This window comes from Doryrhamphus excisus, chromosome 12 (assembly GCF_030265055.1).
Source record: "Doryrhamphus excisus isolate RoL2022-K1 chromosome 12, RoL_Dexc_1.0, whole genome shotgun sequence".
NCBI classification, from domain to species: Eukaryota; Metazoa; Chordata; class Actinopteri; order Syngnathiformes; family Syngnathidae; genus Doryrhamphus; species Doryrhamphus excisus.
This window is the reverse complement of record NC_080477.1, coordinates 12495206-12522339: the sequence shown is the minus strand read 5'-3', so window position 1 is coordinate 12522339 and position 27134 is coordinate 12495206. Positions and strand designations below refer to the sequence as shown.

At 39.0% G+C, this 27134-nt stretch overlaps 1 protein-coding gene across 4 annotated transcripts in view; it reads left to right on the top strand.

Moving 5' to 3' along the window:
- zfhx3b (zinc finger homeobox 3b) overlaps positions 1-27134 on the top strand; it is a 331901-nt gene that overhangs the window by 118342 nt on the left and 186425 nt on the right. For all 4 annotated transcript variants that reach the window (XM_058089529.1, XM_058089531.1, XM_058089533.1 and 1 more), the window contains one exon: positions 18178-18218. The gene's annotated coding sequence lies outside the window, so the exon portion shown is untranslated. The remainder of the gene's footprint in view (positions 1-18177; positions 18219-27134) is intronic.

Sequence of the window (27134 nt, the reverse complement as noted above, 5' to 3'; positions counted from 1 at the left end):
GGTTGTGTTTTCTCCTGGAGACAGTATTGATTCTTTAAGTTTGTGGCAAGTGTGCTCTGACTTGAGGCTGCCAGATGAGTGCAGATGGGAACACTGGACCAATGTGCAGTGGGGAGGGGGTGCCAGTGTGGCGGTGTTAACTTAGTGGCCTGACTGAAGTTTTTTGTGTGTGTGTCTGATGTACTAGTGTGTGTATAACTTTATGCAAAGTGAAGTCAGCACAGTGGTATTACATAAGTGTGTTAGGTGTAAAGTACAATGCAAAGGAGTGTATGTGCTGCTAATTGCAGATGTGTATTCTAATGAATGTACTGTACATAAATGAGCATGCATAATATGGTGCAGAGTACACTTTGCCTGACTTGATGTATTATTTCAAGAAAACATTTATTTATTACAAAAATAGCCACCATTCACAGATTGTGTATTTATTAAACAGCCAATGTGTCATGCGGTGACGCTACCCAATGAGAGAGGTCACTGCCTACATGTGACACACATACACACCCCAAGATGGTGTCCATTGTTTTCATCCTGTTTTGACTTCACCGCTGCACTAGAAGCAAAAATATATTCATATTGTGTATATTTTAATCTATGTCATGCACAAGAGGAAAAAAAAACATTTTTGTTCACATCCGGTATTTAAATGTGTGGCTCGGGCACATGATCGCAGCAAAGGCGAAAAAGCCGCTACTAACAAATTGTCAGCAATACTAAAGACATCAACACAAAAATTTCAGCCATCCATCACAACTGTCGGCCTGTTTCTGTGGCGACAGTGATTTATTCCCAGCCTGAAATCCATTTGAACTAACTCACTCACTTCCTCACATTCACTGTCTTACACACACACACACACACACACAACTCCCTTGCACAAAAACTCTTACAGCGTTAATAAATATTGACTTAGTTTTGTAATTATCCGAATATGACAAGTGTTAATTGTCCATCACGTAGCTAACATGGCAGGTGTCTGACAAAGTCAAAGATCTTTTACTCTGATGAGAGTAACTCTTTACTTTACTGCAGCTGTCATATTGTGACTCTAAAGCAAAGCATCATGCGCATTTTTAGAGTCTTGTCTTTGAATGATCTAGATCAGAAATGATCAAGTCATGAATCCCTCACAGGAAGGAATAGGTTATCATTGAAAAGACTGCTTTGACATGTGTGTTAGCCATGCAGCGTTTCATCTGTTTGCATGCATGACAAGTAGGTGCACAAACCTGCATGAAATCTGTATACTGAGGAGTGTGTGTGATCCCAGGTGCGGGTGAGGATGATGAGGGGGGGGGGGAAGACAGGAAAGCAGGCTTGCTTCCCTTCTTCATCCTCTTTTTTTTCATTTAATTTCCTCTCTTTTCTCCATATCTTCTGTGATAGTTTTCATATGTCCTACGATAGGTCATGTCCTATTTGCTGTGGAGGTAGATTTATCAGTTCTACCACCGCTACTAATATCCTCCATCCAGCAGCTAGCAAAGCCACGGCTCTTCCCCTAAACCTTGACCCAAGCCCGTGTCAGCTTCCTTGGATTGCACGTGCATAGATTCATTTGAGTATTTTCTCAGTGTGTACTGCCATATGTACGTATCGGTTGATGGTTGTCATGCAGATGCATGGTTATAGGAGCTGACAGCTCTTGATGTGTTTGTCTTTCTGAATTGTTAGATGTCTGGCCTGCATGTGCTGCTTTCGTCAAGAGGTGGATCAGTCTGCTCTGGCCTGTGCTCGTTGGAAGGCTGAGGCTAGCTCAGAGGATGAGGGGGTCACGTATAGACCTTAAATGCCTCACACAGTTCAGCCTGGATACTTCATTTTTCAGAGCGTTAGCCATCATGATCACAGGCTGTTGGCAGAAATACTTTTTATGGGTCATGGATTTTATAGCATACTAGTCATTGTTTGATTATTTTATTTGCATTTTCTCTTGTGTGCAAACCACAGCTCTGACCTTTCTCACTTGATAACGCCACATGATACATGGAGTGAAAATTTGGTGGAATGGAATGGAATGGCCTTTATTGTCATTATACAAGATGTACAACGAGATTGGAGTGCTTCTCCTTTCAGTGCAGCAGTCAAGTTAAAAAAAGTATATAAAAGTAGAGTAAAAAAGACAATTTAACAAGATATATACAAGATATCCAAAATATACACATAGTATTGCACAGGAGCATATGCAGGAGCAGACATTTTGCAGATATATTAATTTTAGTGCAATGATAAATGGGTCATAGTGCAAATAGTGACTGGTGTATACAGATGAGTAAAGTCACATATGAGTGTATTGTATTGGGTTGTTAAATAAATAAGTATGATTGAGGTAGTAACAGAATGGTGTGCACCATAGTGAATTTTGTACATATACTCAACCTATAACTTTTCACCAGTAACCAGTAACCTCCTAGATGACTTGTGGGGGACCAATGTAGTCATCTTCGACCATTCATTTGTTATTTATATAATATTATTAGGAAATGCAATTGAAGCAGAGGAGAAAGTCATGTAAACATTTATTTCTTACACCTTTTCTTAAACAGCGGGACTAATTTGATCAAAATTTGATGATCTAAATTTCCTTTAAAGCATCTCATTCGACAGCTGATAACCAGTTAGTAGTTGAATCATGACACAACCAGTGACTTACACACCCCCTCCCTTGTGGCCCTGCTCCGGTCTAATGACTGCATGAGACTGCTGGTGATTGAACTCGGACTAACGTCTGGTTTCGGCCAAACCAAACTCTGCTCCTGAAATATAGCATTAATGGCTGCTTTAAGAGCTTAACATGGATGGCCATTCAAACTGCACTGGATTGATTGTTGGCTGTTATCGCTTATCGACTTGGAGGAAGTAATCCATGACTGGACTATTTTGTAAAATACTGATCAGACAAGCATTGACAAATATTGCATGCTAATGTTTTGTTCGGAAGTGCATTTATTTATAATTGAAAAATATGTAAAGTTAATGACATTGATGTAAAATATGAATTGATATACAGATGTAATGTATTTTCAGAATCGTTTTATATTTACATACAAAACCAAAAAAATATATATACTTTCTGTCTGTAAAAAACGCTCAAATCAATAAAAAATAAAACATCTGCTGAATATTAGTTTTGATATAAATTAGTTTGTTTCATTAGAAATAAAGAAGGCCATAGTTGTTTAAATAAATGATTTGATTGTTAATAATTGGGATGATTGTAATGGCAAAATGTAGTCCACTGTTTGGCTGTCGCCAGCCAATCACAGGGCACATACAGACAAACAACCATTCACACTCACATTCATACATACGGACAATTTGGAGTCACCAATTAACCTAGCCTAACACGCATGCACAGGGAGAACATGCAAACTCCATACAGAAAAGGCCGAGGGTAGAATCGAAGTCGGGTCTCCTAGCTGTGTGGCCTGTGCACTAACCACTCAACCACCGTGCAGCTGCATCTGATTCAGTCTTAACCAATTAGCGACATAACCTCAGCTGTGAGCTACATTCCTGCATACCTCCACTACGGCACCGAAGGGTTGAGTGTGACTAACGCAGGTACATTAGTTAGCGGATGTGATCATATTAAAAATCTTAATATGCTCAGAAGTTCCAACACAGGCTCTAACTGCAGGGAACAGTGAACCAATGCTCATCATGCAGAAGTTCCTCAAGCATGCAAACTGACTATGGTGCATCCAAGGGATTAGTTTAATTACATTAATGTCACTGACTTCACAAAACTCTTCTTGACATCCTTATTATTCTGCCTTTGTCATTGTTGTTTCCAAATTGGTGTCCATGCTGGGCTCTGGGTTACATGCTCTTAAATCTGCAACATTCATTGCATGGACATACAGTACAATGTAATCATGTTAGGCCCTCTTGCACAATGTCTGGAGTAAATACGTATGGTCATTCCATGTCTTATTACAGCTTATTATTGCAGTCATGTGCATAATCACCCCACGCTTTTGTTATGTGTGAGTAACTTTTGCACCCCCAGCTGCAATCCTGACAAATTATTGTGCTTTTTCAGCCCCACTTGTTTATCTGTGCTGTCGCCCGTGTTCTATAAGAAGACATCTAATTGTTTGTTTTTATCAGCGTGCTCGCTCAACCATAACAAATAACTGAAAAGCTAAATGAACAATCCCAATCAGCCAGCAAAACAATCATTTGGTGCAAACTGTGATTTAATTCTAACTTTATACAATTGTGCACAAAATAGAAATGATACATCAATAATGAGTAAACGTTTATAGGTGCATCAAAAAACAGCATAGTGCTTGTTTTACGTGGTTTAAACAAACACAATTTAAAAATTTCTCTGAGTGGAATTTCTCATTTTGATGTACTGGCGCGGCTCTGTGTTTCATAGCGTGCTATCTGTAAGAGTAATGGTGGTGGCGGTTGGTGGTATGTTGATTCAATCTTGGCTTTTCTGCAATAATTCAGCAGCACGCGAGGGGTGGGGTGAATGGGAAGGCACCATTTTACTCCGCCAATCCCCCTCCACCATCACTGGAATATAATCCGCTGTCTCCTGACCTTCAAATCATGCAGCGTTGCAGTCATTTCAATTGGCCTGGCCGCCATTAGCGTGAAATGTCCTCTAGCCACAGTGGCTTGTGCACATGGAAGATTTCCTTTCACCCAGCGTGGTTTCCCTCTGCTACTTTGCTCCTTCCCTCCATCTCGCTTTTTTCTCCAGCATGCCCCCTAAAGACGGCGATGGAGGGTGGGAGCATCATGCAAAGAAATGAGCCACCACAGGAGATGCTGTTGGTCAAAAAACTGCATGAAAACATTTGGTCCATTAAATATCATTAAGACGCTGTACGTTCCTTTGGAATAATATATACATGGAATAATATCAATATGTGTGTGTGTGTGTATACGTTTAGCCTTTTTCTTCTTCAAATTAGCATTTGAAAGAATGCATTCACATATTTTAATGTACTGTATCTATGTAAGTTCTGCCTTGTCAGAGGTGTATTTGTTTCAAGGGTTGTTTATTATTGTAGTTGGCTGTGGTGTAGACATGTAGTACATCATACTGACGAGTATTTTTTTACAGTTTTGGTTTCTGTTTTAGTTACATGATAAGGTGAACATATAAAAGTATTAGAAGCACTCAGTGGGGTTCTACATCAGGACAAACTACAACTACAATAATAAGTACTATGTGTTACAGATGTGACACAAATGTATTAATTGATCAGGGATAAATGTAATTAAAAAAAAATATATTAATGTGTAAAATGGGGCTGCACGGCACGTGAGTAGTTAGCGCACAGGCCACACACCTAGGAGACCTGAGTTCGATTCCACCCTCGGCTATCTCTGTGTGGAATTTGCATGTTTTCCCCGTGCATGTGTGGGTTTTCTCCGGTTTCCTCCCACATTCCAAAAACATGCTAGGTTAATTGGCGACTCCAAATTGTCCATAGGTATGAATGTGAGTGTGAATGGTTGTTTGTCTATATGTGCCCTGTGATTGGCTGGCGACCAGACCACGGTGTACCTCGCCTCTCACCCGAAAACAGCTGAGATAGGCTCCAGCACCTCTACCTGTTTCTACCTCTCCTGGTTGTGGTCAAAAGGTGCTCAGTTGATGATCAATCGATAACATTAACAATCAATTAGACTATTGACTTGAATCAATTGTTACTTGATATGTTATTTAGTTATTCACTTATGATGTCCATCTAAATATTGTGATCTTCGCCACGGTGTAATGGTGATGCGGTGTCACCAATGTTGTAACCAGAGAGTGCATGCTTGCATGTATTTTATAGAGGCGACCCAATATTTATGAAAATGAGGTCAAAAATATTAGTCATAATCTTTTCTGCAAGCATAGCTGTCAGTGCATGTAAATTGTAGTACACATACAACAAATGTGGCCTCCGTCAGTGTGATGGGCTGATGTTCAGCCAGCTGATGATGTTTGACGGTGCACGCTTCCGTCGTTCTCTATGCTAGGCGCATCACATGCAGAATGTGGCGTGACCCTTGCTTATCATGTTGAATGAGAAGATCGACTGACTGGGCCAAAGAAATCACATTCCAGTGCTCAGCATGTGTTATGTTGCGAGTAGATAGATAGATCAATAATTGAAAGAGGACATATTTGATATGATCTGAATATTAAAAATATATCAGAGGGCAAACAACATCCATGTCTGTCTTCAGATCTGTGCTGCAAGATGTGTGTCAAATCTCCAGAGAGATGCTTTATTCAGAAGGGTCAAGGGGTTCACGCAGTGTTTGATGGATGAAAGAATTTTTTTAATATCATCATTTGGGTTGTTCATTTAAAAAAAAAAAGCAGTGGTAAATAGCATCAGCTGCACCTTTCAATTTTATGTTTATTGTCAGCATGCCTCATAAATTATTACTCCTCCATATTCATAACTACAAATAAATCTCTGTGACCTAGAATTCATTTTAGGATAATTTCACAAACACACGCATATTTCAATGTTTCCTTTTCTGTTTTTGTTGATTTGGCTCACTATGTCACTGCTTGTTGTGTTTCTGGGACAATTGAGATGTTTTTTTTTTTTTCTACGTTTACTCACTGCTGACTGTGCGCTTGCTTTTGCAGAGAAGTGACCCAGGTAGAACGTGAACTGATCAGATTGTGTACATAGATAGCCATGGTGTTACCATATTACACAGGGCATCATATGAAAGCCACACTGAAGTTTATCTCTCACTACCGTTGTTATTACATACTGTGCATGCAGTTTTTTTGATTTATGAACCCACTGGGGGGTATCAGTAATGCTATGACCTCAAGGTAAAATTGAAATGCATACACTGGATATGCAGGATTCGGATATTATTGCCCAATATACTTAGCAGCCATTACATTTGTGAAAAATAAAAACAGGGCGTTGAGTCTTCCCATCAACATGGTCATGACTCGTTTTGGAATTGCATTATGTTGATTAGACTGTGGAGGAAAAAAAAGGCTGTTTCAGTTTGTTCCAATTGAAAAGAGTGCATAGACTGGCGGTCAGCATCATTTAAATGTCCTTCTGTATATACTTAACATCCATGTGTTGTCTTCTCATAAAGTCGCTATGTGGCAACAAAATGTTTCATTTCCTCCTCGAGAGATTGTCCTCAATAATGCAGCGAGCTTATCGTAGCTCTGCAAAAGGAACAATAGCAAACCAACATAGTGATGTTTGACAACCAGATCAACCTGAGACCAACAGGACAGCCAATCTAACAGGCATTATTTCTTTTCCTTTTTCTAACCAACATAATTCAGGGCCGTTGGAATAATAAATAATAACCGAAAATATAAAAATACAATGAAAAGCATGTTGTTTGAAAATACATTTTATGCATAACTTTGTGTGTATTTTACATAAGAACAAATATTATTATTAAAATATAATATAATTATTTTAACTACTGCCAACTGAAATGTTCAATTAATATTTTTATCCAAGACAATTACACATTTGTAGTTATTCATTAAATACATTAAGGCCATGTATATTATTATGTTGTTTTATTTCATTTAATTTAAATATGTGTTTGTTATAAACATATTTTATTTAATTCTTAATAGATATAAGGTATACAAATGTTTATATAATTAAAATGTAGAGATAATCCTTGATAGAAAGGAGGAATTATTCCACAATATATACACTCTAATGTAAACTATTATGCATCACTTTTTAAACAATATTCCCATTCTCTGTTGATCAATCATGCAGCCACTTTGCAGATAACTTACTATTGAACCTTTGTTGATATCATATCATTTTGGGACAAATACAAGCGCCTGCATGTTTGTGCCGCTGAGAATGAAAAATGGGGTTTGGGAAGGATGAGGTTGTGAGGGGGCCAAGCTGTCCCTGGCCATTCATTCTCTCTGGCCCCCCTGTCTAATTAATGGGCCACATTCATACACACTATTGCACCAGAGGGTCTGTCACTCATTAATCATGTGACCTTCTGTGGCACAGTTAATGACCTTGGAGGAGTAGATCAGCTGGAGATGGCTGAAGCGCTGGAATTAAATTGTTTCTGGAAGTGGTCATGGTCACATCAGGCACTTTTAACAGCCACTCAGCTCAGGCCCTCTCTGGTTACACCTCGGCCTGCCATGCCCACCATCATTTGACATCTTCGGGATTAGTAAGCAGGGCATGGAGTCAGTGATAATGTAAACCCATGCAGTTGAATTTGACAGCTGAGCTTTATCTGCAAGTAAGTCAGAAATACTTGTTTTGCACACTTAATCATGTCTTTTTCCACTGTGGTTTCCCTGCATTTCTACAGCATACTACTACCTTGTCATTGTTACCACCTTCTGACAGCTGGTGCATGGCAATGAGCTGTAATTGTGCAAATATTACCATTAAAATTATTTGTTGATGTTTTTTTCCCCATAAACGGGGCCCGACTCTGTGACATTTGCAGTTCAAAGTCACAGTTAAAAACTCTTTGTAACATTTAAAACAATGAGCCCAACAGTGTTCCATTCCAAAATGCACTGTGCGACAGAATAAGAGAGACTATTTTTCTCATTTTAATACTTTTTTTGGCATCATAAAGTGCAAGAAAATCATTTTTGGAGCAGATGTATTTATAAATAAATATTATAAACAAAAACATTTCACGATGTGTCCAAAGTTTAAACGTTGGTTGTGTTTGGGCTGCCACCTTCTTTTTTTACCATTGCAACATTGAAATGTTCGCTTTCTTCTCAGTGACATTGAAATGGAGGGATTTTGTTTATCCTCGCCTTTTGTTTATTTAACATTTTGCTCAGCGGGGGAGTTTCAGATAGATTGTTTTCAAGACAGTCCCTGCAGACAGCGAGCAAACACTCTACAGCTTCATCAAACACAACTATCTTCAACTTTCCCCCTCTGCCGCATGCAGGGAAATGTGACTGAGAGGAGCATGGTAATGGAATATGATTGTAAACCATTGTCATAATTTTCTGTCTGTCTCTCTAACGATTGTTTTTTTAGAAGGGGTTTTTTTCCCAGCTCAGGAAGGAAACTCATTGAAGGTTAAAAACATTCTCATGTGGCGAACAATTGTGAGGATGATGCTAGATTTTTTCCCCCCACTAAGAAGGCATCAAGACATGAAATCCAACTTGAAGTCGAGTTAAAACAGTTCTTTGTGAGTCAAGAACTTCAGCGCTGCACAAAATGGCTTGTGAGTAGATTTTATAAGTTTAATTCCAGCTTGGCACATAACATTTATTTTTTCAGTCAAAATTCCATTGTCAGGAATAAGGTTTTTTTTTTATTGTCAGCATTGGTTGGAACGGGTCAGTGGGCTTTGGAAAGTGCAGATAAATAAATAATCCCCAAACATAAACGAGCACTGTGCCATTATCCTCTCTCTTCCTCAAACCCATCATCTTCTTCTATCGTTCCTTCTACCATCTTTCTTCCTGTTGAGAGTGCAGGCTTGATTAATATTTTCCACTGTTCCGTCACCATGGCAATAAGGTCACTGCATATGATACTTAATTGAATCTTCCTGGTGCTTTTGTGTGCATCTCCTGTGTCTGGACAATAAAAAAAAAAAAAAAAATCTCCAACTGATGACTCCGACCCCCGTTCTCCACTCCACTCCCTTCCATCTTCCCTTTCATTTTGTGCCCCATGAATTTATTCATTTGTTTCCTCTGCTACCTCTTTCTTGTATGTCCTTTCTTCCTAAGGCTTAGTCTTCCTTGTCCTGTCACACTAGTTTACTCTTTTTTTTCCACTAGCATTGTTCTTTTTCATGCTCCCCCCCACAAAGGAGCAGTACCGTGTCAGCGCCATAAGCCAAATTCAACTTTATTTAAATGTGTCCTGTGTTTATACGTGCTTGCTGGACCAACACTTGAATTACATATTGCTGTTTAATCTCCAAGTAATGCACAGTGCCTTTTCGCCCTGAAAAGCATTTGCATACTCAAATGAGTCTGTGGCACAATCATTGCATGTAATTCAAATGACACTGATGACTCAAGTGGCCAAGCAAAAGTCTGTCAGAAGAGCACAGGGTCCTCTCAGAGCAGGTGTTCTGATTAATGACTAGCAAATTGGGGTCCTCTAAGATGTAGACACTCCACACAACGCATGGACCAACGCATAAACATATGCTCAAGTGTCTTTGTTCAAGCTAGTATAAAAGCTAATCCATGACAAGAGGGTGTCGACGTTTGCAGGGAGGAAACAGCAGAGTGGATGAGGAGCATAGGGGTGAAGTAAAGGTTACAGTTGATTTTTTTTTTTTTTTGAAGTACGATACATGCTCGATCTTGGACTGAAAAGCAGCAAGAACTATTTATCACAATGAGATTCGTGATAGTATCATTTGTCAAAAAGACGCCCGTTCATATTGACCAGTAAACAATAGAAAACGCATGCCAGGCCAGTATTTGGCTTTGTTACTTGGTAAAGAAACATCACACAAATGCACTCCAACTGCCTTTCCTCATAGGTCTTATCTGCAAGCATCTTTTGCCTTCCTTCACACTATGTCATTCTATATGTTTGGAAATTGATGCACGGTATGTGACTCAAACATCTTGAGCAAGACAAATATAACACAAGCAATATAGTCGGCCATTGTTGTTATTGGTTATGGCATACGTGTGCGAAACAACTCACTTGGGCATTTCCGGCCTGTTTTCAGCGCTTATGTGGAACTTTCCTTTTGAAATCTAGGAATAATTTAGGCTCCAAAGCAGTGATGATGTGTCAAAACGACAGTATTGGTTTTACCTGCTGTCAATTGCAAACCCCCAACTTCAAAGAAATTTCCATGGTGTATATACTAGTTTGTAAAAAAAAGGAAAATACAGCCATGGTAACCCTGTATAACTTGAAAGGTTTGTGGCACAGTAAGTCTCCCTATTCTGGAGCGAATATAATACGCTTGGCCTCCCCTACTCTCCAAAAACTAATTTTCTGGAGCATAATTTGTGACGTTTTGTGCTTACATTTGATATGTTTACTCACTGTGTTGTGGAACTGGTTTTACCATATATGTCATATTGTGTGAAGATATGGTGTAATAACTATAAAAGCAATCTTCACTTGTTAAATGTGCTGCAAAAAAGATCAGTGAAGATAATCTGTAATGCCACGTAGAGTCAACATACAAATCCTTTATTTCTAAAATCGCAAATTTGCTAAAATTTAGTACATTTTCAAACATAAATTTTTAAACGCATAAAGCTACAAGAGAGGAGAAAAATCATCTCAGGGAAAAACTAAACTAAATTTATAAGCTTTGCTTCTTCCTACTCCTTTTGGAAATGTGGAACTGTGAATTAAATTCTGTAAAGTATTCCATTGTAACTTGATGCATGTTCAAGTAAAATTCAACTGTTGCCATTACCAGTTTATTTTTTTCTATAAACGTAACTGAAAAGTAGCGGCGCTTTTTTTTCTTTATATTTCTCAAGCTGTTGCCCATTACTTTTGTGGACCCCCGATCATGTTTTGTTTAGCTCTACCATCAGTGTGAGTACTACTGGTCAGAGTTGTGGACGGTGTTTATGCACCTTAACTACATACCGTGATAATGTTGATTTCAATACATTATATCATATGTCTCTGGTGCCTAGTATGCTTATCCATTGGCATACCTTATTTATTTGACTTTTGAAAGGTATTTAGTTATCCAAAAAACAATACATAATTAATTATGATTTAAATATAACCTTGCAAAGAAAGTAGTGCAATTTACAACAGTAGGGGGAGCCACATATACTGGACAATATGGCCACTTTAATTATATAGAAGTGGCCATGTTTACTATACAGTGTGGCTTCATCATTTAAATTTAAAATACGTCATTTGGCACATGGAGAGTCATTTTCTTGAAAGGTCAAATTTGTTAATGTTGGTCCATTGTATTGGAAGCCATTTTTGCTCCAATAAAAGTGTGACAGTGATCTCAAGGCAATCATGGCACTCAAATAAAAGCAAGTGGTATGCGGGGTGACGCAAAAAAAAAAAAAAGTGTTCTGACATGTTTGCCATAAAAAAACCATTAGCAGTTACCTACAATTTGAAGTGACAGTCTATCAATAATATTACTCTGAAAATGGGACAGGTTTGTTGCTGTCTTTAAATCATCAGAGACCCCATATTGCAGAAAAGCAGGCAGGTATAGGAAATGCATTAAGGCTTGATGTTAATGGGTGTGGCGGGAGCTGTGGGACACCCAGGGGCACATCGCTCACATCTCACTGGGTCACACACGCCACACAGCCACCTCTGACCAACCCCTCTCTTACATGCGCCACAACTAGCATTGCTCAACACAAACATTGCATTTACTTCATTTAGCCTCCTTGGTATTTGCATCCACTCACTGGCCACAATATTAGGTATACTTGCACAATCTGAAACCCAATACAAATATTCTGCCTGTGCAAAGATAATACTGTACAGTTCTAATATCATTGTAGTAAATTACTGTATATATATTTTATTGTGTACATGTGCAATATTACACATATTTTAGTTATATGACAAAATAATGTCAAAATATTAGCAGCATTGGAGCCATGTTCTGGTTACTGGTTTCAAGGTATACCACAGTATGAAAAAGTCATACTTTCAAATCATACTTTCCATCATACTGTACATACTGAGAGAAAGGAGTACTCCATGGAAGTACTCACGTCCTGTGTTATTCCTCACAGTCAGATATGGGCTTCAATGTGCTGAAACCCTGGAACATTGCATAGCACTGATGTTAGCATCAAGCAGCGCCGGTGTGGTGAGATGTGTGTCCTTATAGAGTTTTGCATCCCATAGCGTGTGGATTTAGTATGTATTTCGCTTGGCTTTGCAGCTATCAAACTAATGTGTAAGCACAAAACACTATGTAAGTACATTGTAAATAACTTCAAAATGGATGCACATTGAGAAGATTTACTCCAGTTTTACTCCATACACAGTAGAGCGAGATGTCAGAACACGATGAAGGCACACGTGTCGTTACTCCGCTGTATGGCCCCACTGTTGTCATCGTTGTTGGTCGACATAAAGTATTACTCATATCAAAGGTCAACAACTGTGGAGATGTGATTCAAAACGGAGTCAAACATAAGCGAGATAAACTGTTCTCTCCCCTGAACAACAAACAACAACACCCTAACTGTTGTTAACAATGATCACATGACTCGGAAACAGAAGTTGGCAACAACAGCCTATTAATCAAAACTCATAAAATACATACACTTGTTCACCATTATTTCACCATTATGAAATAACCTAACATTACGAAGTGTACGAGTGGTTAGCATGTGGGCCACATAGTTTGCATGTTCTCGCCGTGCATGCGTGGGTTTTCTCCGGGTACTCCGGTTTCCTCCCACATTCCAAAACATGCTAGGTTAATTGGCAATTCCAAATTGTCCATAGGTATGAATGTGAGTGTGAATGGTTGTTTGTCTATATGTGCCCTGTGATTGGCTGGCGACCAGTCCAGGGTGTACCCCGCTTCTCGCCCAAAGACAGCTGGGATAGGCTCCAGCACACTCCCACGACCCTAATGAGGCATGATAAAGCAGCATAGAAAATGGATGGATGGTAACTTTATGAAAAATATATAAACTGTGCAAGTGATTGCATTTATTTGCATTTTGCATTTTTGCTTGGGTTTTTTTTTTAGTAAGAAAATATTTCTTGTCTTGTGCATATGTATTTATGCATTTATGCATTTCAATGCCTTTATTAAGAAATAATTTTGTTATTTGTTGTTATTTGTACATAAATGCATAAGTTCCACTTCCATCGTGTTGTATTATATTGCTTAAATATGAAAAAAAAAACATATTTCTCCTCTTCTTTTCAATAAAGATATTTCAAAATAACAAATTTTAAAGCTGTAATTATAATACCTTGAAACTGTGATATTTTTGCCCAAGGTTATCATACCGTAAGAATCTCATACCAGCCCATGCATAGTGTATTGCATTTCTACATTTCTACACAACAATCACGTTAATAAATAAACGTGGATCTCAAGAAGTGTTTCCAGCGACTGCATAGTTAGTATAAGCCACCTTCGAAATATTTAACAAGGGAAAACTATTTCAATGAAATTATATTAAAATGCCCCGACCTCTCCATTCAAAATATTCCACCACCAATCTCCTCCAGCGAGCAATACATTCAAGTATTTTATTTGCAAACTGGCTCACTTTTAAATGTATGCAAACATCATGCAAATAAGCCCTCACATATATATACAGCCCCACACGCACACACACTAATTTTAATTCACTGGCAATCCCTTCCTCCCAAGTGGGGCATTTGTCTACAATCAAACTAAGTGCTGCATATGAATGGACCTATTAATGGATGGGGCATGCACACATAGCGCAGGGCACACTTCCTTTCTCCAACCATGTTGAATATGGAAGCACGTGGAGGCTTTAGGATGCCCATCTGCTCCTCACACATGTCGCCCCAACAGGCTGCCATTGTAGCAACAAGTGCGCGCACATTTCCACGCTTGCCAGTTCCTGTCACTTGGCAGCGTGCCTGCTAGACCGCCTGCCCCCTTATCAGAGACAGACGTGATTGTGCCAGGGGAGAGCGCTCAGGGAATAGGCCCGGGAAGAGGGCAAAGGAGGGGGATTTGATTTACATACTGCAGCTTAGGCAACACTCATCTGATTCTAAACAGCTCCAAAGCAATTAAGAGTCATTAGTCCTTTTGTTTTGTTTCGTGGCGCCATGTAACAGTGACAGCATCTGGGGCACAGTGACCCCTGTGGGGATTGCCTGTGGGAATGTCGGTGCTATACGGCGTGTGGCTCCCGCCCCCCCTCTTTTCCGCCTCTTTCATGGCTGCCACGCCACCATTGACACAGCCTGTGCCTGCGTGTAAACAAACACTCAGCACCAGCCTGGCACTGCATGGGAAAGCACTTTGGCAAAGACCCAGCATTTGGAGTGTGCAGCTGCTTGTAGCACATGCCGGGCGACCAAAGCCAGTCTGCTTATCCTAATTAACCTCATCAGCTTCTTTCAAATGAAATGCTTTGCCAATTGACGGCATTCAATTAAACACTCAGTAGCATTGTGCAACACGGTGGTGGGTGTGCTTATTTAAATGTCTTTAAATGGCATCCGAAAACACTACTTGAAACAAATGTGTTCACATACATTGATATACATGCATGGACTTCTTTTGTACCCGTACACCACGACAAGTTAGGTGAAAGGAAATCATTCTAACATGTTTCCTCATACTTTGAAGAGTGCATGTGATCAAACAGCCACTCTAAATAAGATTTAATACAAGCGAATAACATTGCCTCAAGGACAATTGTGCATCTGTAATGAAGGCTGGGATGTATCTCGCAATATGTTTATGTCCGTACCTTTCATTACCCGCGTAGTAAACTGCAGGATGTGCAGCACCCATGTCTGTGTGGAAAGGCTTGAAAAGCAAAAAGACTCTCACAGGCATGGGATGGAATGTGAATGTTGTCCATTTGTGTGCCTGGAAGACCCTCAACACCCGGTATAGAAAAACACTTACTGTTAATGTAAATAGCAAGGCGGCATAAATCAGGCGCCTGTGTGCAGCCTGGGAGAATATCGTGTAATAGTTATTGCAAAATGAAGTGGCATTGGGATCAATATCCCACTATATCTCACTCTGGCGTAATGGCACCGAGGGAAGCTGGAGGCCAAGGGAGTCCAGTCCCTCCACCCCGCCACCGGCCAATAAATCTGCCTGACCTGCAGCCTGCTTATTAAAGTGCATACACAATTGGCAGCAGCCATCCTAAAATACAAGCTTACTTACTGACCTGGGGCCTCATTTATAAAACTTGCTTAGCCGCAAAACGGGGCTTGAAAGTTTTGTATGCACTTCCTACGCAAAAGTTGGAAGTTATAAAAACGAAATTAGCATGAGAATGCGCCAAACACGTACACACCTTTTTGGGTCATGGTAAAAGGTGACGTGCATTTTAAGTGGTGAATCACATAATAGATATACACATGCAATGGAAGCCAATAAAGATTTATCCATCATTGAATGAAAACATCACGCCATTATGACCTGGCGCTGACCATTACGCATATGGATAATATTATGTATTAAATTAATATGAATGAAAACAAACATCAGGCTATATTAAATCATTGTTGAAGTTTACAAGACACAGAGCTTATATCCTGAGTGCTCCGTTTCTTGCTTTTCTTTGGATAGTGTACAGTGTCGGGGCCGTGTGCGTAAAATTCCTAAATGGTTGATCACATACATAGTTCCTCATAAATGAACTACAATATACAGGTAGCTCATATTTGGATGGTGTTAATGTTATCCTTCATTCACTAATTTTCTACCGCTTATCCTCACGAGGGTCGCAGGAGTGCTGGAGCCTATCCCAGCAGTCTTCAGGCGAGAGGCGGGGTACACCCTGGACTGGTCGCCAGCCAATCACAGGGCACATATAGACAAACAACCATTCACACTCACATTCATACCTATGGACAATTTGGAGTCGCCAATTAACCTATGCACGGAGAGAACGTGCACTCCACATAGAGGTGGAATTTAACTCGGGTCTCCTAGCTGTGAGGCCTTCGTGCTAACCACTCGGTCACTGTGCAGGTTAATGTTATCATGAAGTTAAATATCTTTCAACTATTTGTATTGAATTACAGCAATTCATTTTCAACATAATGGAGTAATTGCTTCCGCCTTTAAATTAAATGGGTTTTGCTGAGCTTATATTCATTTAACATGGAAATGTGTGCCTTGACATCCGTCCACTATTTTTTTTTCGTTCTACCACGGTGCACCCCGTTCCACTGACACTGCTGACATCGGACTCGCTCATCTTGGTCTTGTTATGCCACTGCTATGTCCTCCACATGTGATGTTTTTCTGGGCCTCCAATTCTCCAACTAAGATTTCCACCTCAGTTTCGATGAAGTTTTGCTTCTTCGTTTTCGGCTTCTCGCCAGCCATGATTGAGAAGTACTCAGCGGAATGCATTCATTCATTTTCTACCGCTTATCCTCACGAGGGTTGCGAGCGTGCTGGAGCCTATCCCAGCTGTATTCAGGCGAGAGGCGGGGTACACCCTGGACTGGTCGCCAGCCAATCACAGAGCACATATAGACAAACAACCATTCACACTCACATTCATACCTATGGAGTCGCCATTAACCTAGCATGGCTTTGGAATGTGGGAGGAAACCGGAGTACCCGGAGAAAACCCACGCATGCACGGGGAGAACATGCAAACTCCACACAGAGATGGCTGAGTGTTTAATCGAACTCGGGTCTCCTAGCTGTGTGGCCTGCGCGCTAACCACTCGCCTGCCATGCAGCCCAGCGAAATGCAATCAAGGCTCATTAAAAGGAATTAATATGAGCTAGCTAACAATGCACGTCATTTCGCCCATAAAGCCTCTACTCTCTAACGTTGCATTGTGGGCAAAATTCCTGAAAAAGTGTGTTTTTTTGACTGCTTTGCTGGAACTAGTGTATGAAGGATATATTATATAAGACATTGTATCTATGGAAGCTGGCAGTGAGCAGGTTATTTTGTCATCTATTTTCTTTGCTCTGATAGCAAAGTCGTAGTTTGAGGCACATTGACCCGAATGGCTAGAAGAGTTTGGAAGGGGAACAATGCGCTCTCTCCACTTTGGCCTGGGCTGTTTTAAATATATACTGTATTTCAAATGAGATGGAGAATCAAATAAAATTCTAAAAGGGAGTAGTTTTGGTTTTACATATTTTTGTGCCTTGTCTGTATTTCATACATATTATTGCTGTCCTTTATCTGCCCTCAGGTTGCAATATAACTTTATAACAAACAGCAGGCAGCCCACAGACAGAGTGGAGTGCAAAATAATAATATAATGATAATGGCTCTCAGTGATTTGCTTGATTATTCAGGTTTTATCCATACATAACATTATGTTTCAAGCTAAGTTCAGCTTTGGGGCAAATATTATTGGCCAGTAAGGCGGATGTAGGCAAAAGGTTATGTATTGGAATGGTAGGGAAGTACAAAGAGCGGTAAGACCTGTGGTTCACGTTTTTTTTTTTCTTGCATACAGTCGAGGATATTAAATTTAAGGCTGTATGTAGACAATGATGCGATTGTTTTATGTTTTGCAGGCGTAGGACTGTGAGGGAAGTGTTCCACTGCTTTACAGTTGGTAAGTGCTTCCTTAAAACCTGTTTTTTATTCTTGTAGTTCACAACTTTTTTGTAGAAAGTTTTTCATTGTTTTCACTGCACAAGGTTGGAGACAGTAAGGGTGAAAATTAATATTGTTCGAGATATGGCATACAGTGGGCTCCTGCTGACCTATGACCCTTATGAGGACAAGCCGTATAAAAAAGTGAATGAATGAATATAGCCTACAGTAATTGATGCACTTCTCCGAAAATCACAAGCTCGCTTTTATTATGCACGAATATGTGGTCGAAAGAAATAGAAACACAAAAACAGTAAGTGGGTATGTGTGTTTCTCAATAACGTAATTCTTACTGGGGAAGTCAAATTTACTGCATTTAAGTGCTCAAAAATACAATGCATCTACACTCAAAACACAGTTCAGTTCCATTTTAAATACTTAATGGTTTTATATTTGGAGATAAATAGTGATTTTGATACAAAAAACAATTTGTGTTGTTTATGTTGTGGTATAGTTGTTTAGTTATTGAGCTGTGACAAAAGCTAAATATTTGTTTAATTTATGCTTCAAATGTGTGTTTTTTTTTAGTCAGCAACAGATATTTTCCTGAAACTTACATATGTTCTACTGCTGAATCCCAAAGAACACAAAAAGGTAGTAAAGTAATTTTTTTCTGATTAAAAAAAAAACTTTAGTGTAATCTTTCTTTTGGTGGGTTTCATGTTTATATGGCATGTATGTATATATATATATATGTATATATCTATATATACGTGTGTATATATATATACGTGTGTGTGTGTGTATATATATATATATATATGCACGAGTACACATAATTTTGTCCTTCGTTTATCTTTCTGTTCATAAAATACAGCAAAAATGGGCATATGATGAATCATGATCAGTTAAATTGTAAATGAATAATTAATCCAGTATATATAATATATGTATATAGAATCTATATCGATACGTGTATCAAAAGTAGTGCATAACAACGGCAGTAACTATGTTTTTAGCATAATTAGATGCACAATCATGTGCATCATATCAAACAAACAGAGGCTTTATTCTGACTTGAACACAACAGCAGTACAGTTCCAACATCGTTTATGTATCTCCTACTGAAAAACACCTCTATAGTCCGCTCAGAATCGGAACAACACATCCTCATTGTCACTAGAAGCCAACGGGATGCATTTAGGAACACGTCCAACATCAAAACAAGGTTAACGAGGTCTTTGTTTTGCATGCATGTCTTAATTTACACAGCGTCTTTGAACACAAGCCCCAATTGCTCATAATAACATGGTTAAAGTGTGACTCAAATGATCTGCAACCATTAAAGAAACTCGTGTTAGGCCAATGCATTTTCATATGTGGTATCTTTTAGCTTGATATACATTTTCAGTTCATCTTTTCGTTGACAAAATGCGGTAAAATGCATGATTCACACATGGTTGCAAATATTGATTAATCATTATAAATTATTTTGAAAACTGATTAATTTGATCATTGATCATCATTTGACATTTTTAATATACACACATATACTTTCAAATACATCAAATTCTCTACAAGCAGCACAGTTCGTCAGCAGAGAGCAGTATTATTATTGACATATTGTCGAAGTACACATTACAGATAAGTGGAAACATCCAACACAACCGCTGACCACAGGTGTCCATCTTAACAGGAGCTGATGTATGTAAATGACATGTAAATGTGCCACCCAGACTGACCCTGTAGCCTCCATGTCAATTTGTGAGCGGTTGCTCACCAATCATCCTCTCCTAAATGAGTTGACAATAGAGCCATGTATTGATCTGGTCAGGATGCAGGGAGAAGGGTCAAGAGCATGACTTACGTACACATCTACATAATGTCTGCAGGTACAATCTAGCATTAGCATCACTGATATACACTCTTGTTCTGTCTACCAGCTGTATGTGACAGCTTGATATATAAATTAGACACACTGAGACAGAAAAATTTATATACTTTAATGAATTAATAACACCAAGCAAGTCCAAATTTAAATGAATTTATTAACCTGTGAATACCTTGTTTGAGGAAACTTCGGCAGGGGTGTTCAAAGTTCGCCCCGGGGGCCATAATGGCCCACAACTATTTTTTTATTGGCCTCTACACATTCAACAAATATAAATAAACAACAGCCAGTAATTTTAGAAGAATACTGATGAAATATTAAGGGAGGAAATTCAGTCATCCATCATTGTTTACAATTAATTGGTTCCAGACCTGAGTACAATAAGTGAATTTCCATGAAGTAGGATTCAACATTAATAAACAGAATATTTTCTTAGTTAGAGCATAGAAAACCTTTTTTATGACTTTCTAAATACAGTTTTTGACATTATTAAAGCCCTGTGGACATGAAATAAGACACCTATAGTCACCTTTACACTATTATTCTTTTACAGAACATTGTGCAGGCTACATGATCACTGCAGGGACATAACAGACAGCAGCTGATAGCATAGCAAGCTACAGCACTATCTAGTTATCTAGTTAGCCTCTCCAATTTACTCATTCCAACGGTGTTTCAAACAGAGTGTAGAAAAAGAATAAACCACTTCCGCAGCATATGAGAGGAGGGCTTTTCTTCACTCTATCACGTCAGACATACCATGGCTGAGAAAAAAAGAGAGATGAAATACTGTAAAAAATAAAAAAATAAAAACAAAAGCTGGGAGGCAGGCTTTTTTTCCATTAAATATAAAAAAATGTCTCAACATATCTGCATTAAAAATCAATGGATTTTTCAGAATGCTGCCCTTGTTGGAAAAAGTTTGTACACTCCTGCTTCAGAATGTTTACATCCCAAAAAATAGTCAACTGTGACCTTGTGAAACTCATTTTTTGTGATAAAAAAAAAAATCTGTTAATAAATCTGTTGTGACAGGACCTGAGACTATTGCATTAGGTTTTATGTGTTGTTGATTTTTAAAAATAGTTAACTTTTCATATGTTTTTTGACTAAACACACTTTAACACAAGAGGCTATGTGTACATACGTAGGTTGAGGATACAGCTAAAAGCAATGTTCTAAAAAGAACCTAGAACCTTTTACATCTGGCCAGATGAGGCAGGGAGAATGCAGGGAAATTCCATTTGTAACTACTAGTTCACCTTCTTGCATACTGAAACTTCCCCACGTCCCTCACTCCCTTTCTGATTCATTTGGAGTGACCAGTGATAGAGCAACATCTGGAAGGAACAGCAGTTTTCACTGCCAGTGTTTTTTTTGGTCGAGATCCTGGCCCCTGATAATCCATCTCCCTCCTCATTAAAGGAGCTGAATAAACATGGGCCTCTTCCAGTTGTTCCTATGAATTTCCTCAGCAGGCGTCAGGAGACCTAAGCAGGGGCTACCGGATCAAAGCTGCCGCCAGCCCCTAGTTGCACCCAGAGTGAGAGTGTGTTCCGGGGTTGGGCCCATTACCTTTTTCCCCGAGAGCCCCAGAGGCCACTGGGTCACAGAGGCAGTCAGCTCACTGGTCTGAGATCAGCAGAGGAGGAGGGGAAAAGAAAGTAAGTAATTGGAAAGGAAACAAGAAGGAGAAAATATGATTGGGAGTGCGGAAAGAAGACCTGTGACTTCGGTTGGGCATCGAGTATCGATGGGAACCGGTACTAACATTCTGGTTCTTCTAGGATCGTTCAAGTCTTTTTATTTCCATCCCTAGTTTTGATCAGAAAACAGCATTTTAGCGACAAAATTGGCAACATGTCATGTGGTCATTACATGTTTTTTGAGGGACTACCAGTGTTAAAAAAATTGAGTAGACCCACTGATAGTGGTGGGGAATGGCTATTAGCAACTCCAGACTCGGTGGGCTCATAATTTGCACCCCGCTCCTTGTATGCACAATCTATATTGCTACATAGACAACCGTTTTTGTTCTATTACTTACTGATAAATTGTTACTGTTTGCTCTTCTGGCTCTTTGACACGGCCAAGTAACGTTGGAAAGGTGTCAAGGTTCAGCAACAGTTTGTCGGCTGACCCATGTTCATAAAACAGTCCAGTGTGAAATGCCGTTGACAGATTAAACCTTTTCATTTTGCTGGTAGGGAATCAGGAACTCAAGCCGCTTCTGCCTGATGTTTGCCTCGTTAGGAATTGTAAAGAAGTTTAGCTTTCCCTTACACACTTCCTGGGAGACTTTGCTAACACCGCAAACAAAGAAGCAGAGCTTTGGGGAGGGCCGACAGCACACGCGCATATAAGGAAAACCAGCACTCTGTGACATCACAAAAAGCCAGTGTTAGAACACTCTCTGAAACAGAGCGTTTAGAGCCATCCCAAACGTCTTTCAGGACTCACTTCCAAACTTCATTATCATTAACTTTGGCATCATTTAACACAAGAATACAACATTTTAACAATATTTACAGGTCATAAAAGTCGAAAAAGCATAAAAGCATCCCCTAGTTATGGCGGCCTTACAGTAACAGCCATTTTGAGGTTTAATTCCAATCAGTTCTGTAAAAATGACTTCCTAAAGCGGAAGTATATCTTTGAAGGACAGTTCTGGCAGCCAATGGAGGTGCTCCCCAAACATTATAAAACATGTTCTTATTGATTGTTTAACAGAACTTTTGCATTTCAGTGGTACATGCATGATAAAATCATTGTGGATTTACCTGTTTGTCGATGAATAAGAAGGGATTCAGGTCATCTTCAAGTAACAGCAAGTTATTACGTTATTGAGATTTACCTCCTCAAGCTAAAACTGATTCATCTTTTAAGCCTTGACTGTTCATATGGCCTCATTTTTAACACAAATGCTGTTTGATTTTGAGGAATAAATTCTAATGTTGTGCACATTTGTTATAGCCATGACAAGAAAGCCTATGGGAAATACCAGTGTAAACTACCGTGTTGTCTTAATGTAACATCATTTTTTTTTTTTACAGTATTTGTACTGTACTATGCAGTAAGTGCAAATATTTACGGGGTTACCTTTATCACCATAGTTTGACGTAAAGCATCTGAATAAGTGTCTTTATTTGACAAGTTGGCAATGAGAATGGTTTACACACATACAGACACATGCACACACACACACACACACAAAACAAATATTAAATGACCAATGTAATTAACTTATCTGGCTTGTAGCATGATAGGTAGGGATGTGCTTGGAAATGACCATCGTGTTTGTGGGATTGTAAATGTCCACTGTGTGTGTGTGTGTGTGTGTGTGTATAAATGGCCCTGTGGTCGTCATCAGCCTCCCATCAGCCCCTCCATTAGTTACTGAGCTGTGGGTCTGTGCTGGGAGCCCACCTGCCCTGAATACAGATTAGGTAAGGAGAGTATGAGCTGCAAACACAATGAAGACAAACACACACTCACAAATGATAAAAATTAATATAGTGTTTACTTGCACATGCAATTGCATAATTTATGGCAAACTCCTAAACAGGATAATTGGCTGGTGTACACCTTAATGATTGAGATGCTGCAATAAGAGACATAAAACAATAGTGAAGCCGTTGAAAATATTTCCTTTGGCTGTGAAAAAGCACACAGACTTACAAGTACTTCATCTGGTGGCAGGCGGCACATCATAGCTTACACACTCTGAAATAACGTCACACACTGCAGAGTACACACAGCACAAAAGCAAACATGGTTGCCTACTTCGCTTGTCCTTCTGGAGCTTTAGACCCACACACTCGTGACGGGAAATCTGCAGGCAGTCATTAAAGCGAGCCGAGCAAACACACCGGCGCCATGCTCATGCACACACTGTTTTCACCACTGTTGTCTTGATGCATGTGTGCACTGACAAGCATGGAGACACAATGAGAAAATGTATCTGAAACAATACGTATGGAAAAGGAACAGTGGTTAGGTTTATATGGTCGCTAATAACTTTGGTATTGGACTGTATCCTAAAAAAAAAAAAAAAAACATATTATGGTGCTTACAGCATATTCTATTTGACATAAATTATTTTTTAATGAAATGTGAGAAATTGTTTGTCCATTTGTTGCTATTCAGTTTCGCACACGATGAAGACATTGTCTCGCTAAATCAAGTCATTAAACATAAAAAGAAAATAAAAGCAAGCGCTTGCAATTTTAAGGAGAAATTATCACTTTTTTATTCATAATAAATATTTTGAACACAAAATAAATGCTATCCAATGTAGTTACTGTATATGAAATCTGATCAAATGAATGAATATTCAAATAAGTTTTTAATTTACCACTAAAAATCTTGAAAACTGAACTTGAAAGGGTTATAGAGTCATCATCATCATTGAAAAGATGTATGAACATTGAATCCTGCCACAATATTAAAGCGAACTACCGTATTTGATCATGTGATTTAGATCTTTAGCTGTAGTATTTCTAATATCACAAGAACAGAACAATACAGGTCTTAGAGATTCGCCGAATAGGAAAGGGTGCATGATGAGTTTGAGTTGTGGTGTGTCCCCTCTGACAGCGCAATGGGGCCCATGGGAGACCTGGGTCAGGGGGTCTCCCAACTATTCCCCCCTCCCTTTTAACATTACTTTGCCATTTCAAGTCACCTAGTTTCTATTTCCTCCAATAATAGCTAATAAGCTTTTCTGTCGGAAATCACAGACGCTTGCGAGTGCTGGCGCTGAGGCCCGCCTGAATGGCCTGTAATTGCGGTCCACAAGTCCCCTTTTAGTTTATTTTTTTGCAGTGTTTTTGGATTGACTGCCCCCCTACCTCCAACCCCCAAGTCCTCTTGGTCCTGTGCGCTTTGCGGCTGATTGCCTGCGGCGCATGCCCCACACTCAGTAATCAGACAGGCGCTAAAGAAGGGAGCAAAACAGCAACTCAAGGACCTTTTATAATTGGGAGGGATTTGGGGTGCAGATGGACTTTACATTTGGTACCAGAAAAAGATTGCGATCGTGTTTGGGCTGGGGAAAGGGTGGTTGCGGCAACAAAGGTGGCAAAAGCCTCCATTTAATTCATTGTGGTGCAGTTATGAGTCATCGTCTTGTATTTCTCTGTTGTTCCTGTGTCACTGGAAGTGGGATGGCATTATTTTGCATGCCAAAATCAAGTACATTTTAAGAACCACTCGCTTTTATTACCAGCGTTACAGATTTAACTGCACAGCCACTATATGCTTCATACTGACTAATACTGATAGTATGCCTTTTTCTCCAAATATGTCAGCCACTTATCTTGATTTTTATTGTTGTGTGAAGTGATTTACACCTATTAAGGACTCGTTTGTGACATTGAGTTTAAAATTTTTCCTCTTACTGACATTTGGATTTTTTGCATTATGTTTAGTACCATAGGGAAGGTTCATAGAAAGCCACTGAATGGCTGAAATGATTTGTAATCATGTGCTCATGTGATCTCATAATACGTCTGACATGAACATAATTCACAGATTTTCAACAATGTGAAACTACTTTTTACCCAAGCATATCCTAATGTAATCCACTAAAGAGTTCTTTCTAATAAATAGCAATGGTACAATAGGTAAATAAGATTTAACATTTCATAATTAATACCTCTATGACTGATCTTTAATATGTATGCAAATTATTCATATCATTAATGTACTCCAGTAAATAGATGAGGCCTGTGAGATTGGGTTGGCACAAAACGGGCAAAAAATATTCTAGTAAAAACAAACTAGCGGCTAATAAATAGCTTAGTTTTTAATTACATGGTGAAAACTGTTAGGAGTTACTGTAGGGGAAAGAAAACAAACCTGTCCCCAAAGACACTCTCAGTGGCTCCTCCTCAAGTTCCACAGGCCACAGTCCAGCCTTGGTTAAAGAGTAAAAACATGCTTGTTTCCTTCTCAGAGCAGGTCATGCTGCTGTTTTTTGCAACTGTGTCTCAAATTAAAGTTGTATCTAGAAACACAAACATACGTGCAGTACAGCTGAGCACCACTATACAGTATATTTGGGTCTGACATATCTATTTTGAGGGGCTGACAATGATTCAGAGTGGAATTGGTGTGCCCCATTGCGTGTATTTTAGCTGACTCTTTTTAGCTGTTTTTTATATGTTTATAAGTTTATCAGATATTTATCAGTTTATGTTTATCAGATAAAGATGGTGGAATGATGATGGGCAACATTCCCAAAAAGTGTAGTTTTCCTTTAAGTCAGAGTTCAGTGTAGTTCAATACGTAATCTTTACATTTAGTGTAGCATTTTACTATGAGACTTGCTTAAAAAAACACCTGAAAAACAGTCAGTAGTGTCTATACAGTATCAACCCATATTTTCACATTTTATTGCATAACACCTGACCTGTAAATCTCTTGTAGATCATAATTGTTCCATGCAAGTATATTTTTCTGGAGCAAAATTCTAGTGTTGATAATGAATCATGTTTCATTCCGCCAAGAAAAGCAAAAAAAAAAAAAAAAAAAGAAAGAAAAACAACACATCTACCCCATAGCATAAACCATATTTGTACATTACAAGAAATCAATGTAAGAACCTGCCTAAAACATGTTATGTGTCTATAAACTAGTTAGTTAGATTTGTGGGACCTCTCAGTTTGGTTCTACGCATACAGGATAATAAACTTGACCTGAAACACAGAAATATTGCATTGTGGGTAATTTCTCTTGACGAGCCAATCGATAATTATTACAGAGCATGTATTTCCACCATCAGGGCACTAATGAGAGACACTGAGGTGATAGACGCTGCCACAAAAAGGCAGAGAACCACTTAACCAGTGCAATGGCATTATTGCCCTTCTCTAAGTCGTTAATCTCAAAACAACAAAACAACAAATTACAATATATAGTGTAGAATATGCACAGAATCATGCACAAAAAGTTGATATATGCCGTGCAAAACTATCTCACATGCACTACTTGTGTCTAAAAATGTAATTATGAAAGGAGTGAATGAGTGAAATGAGCTTGCAA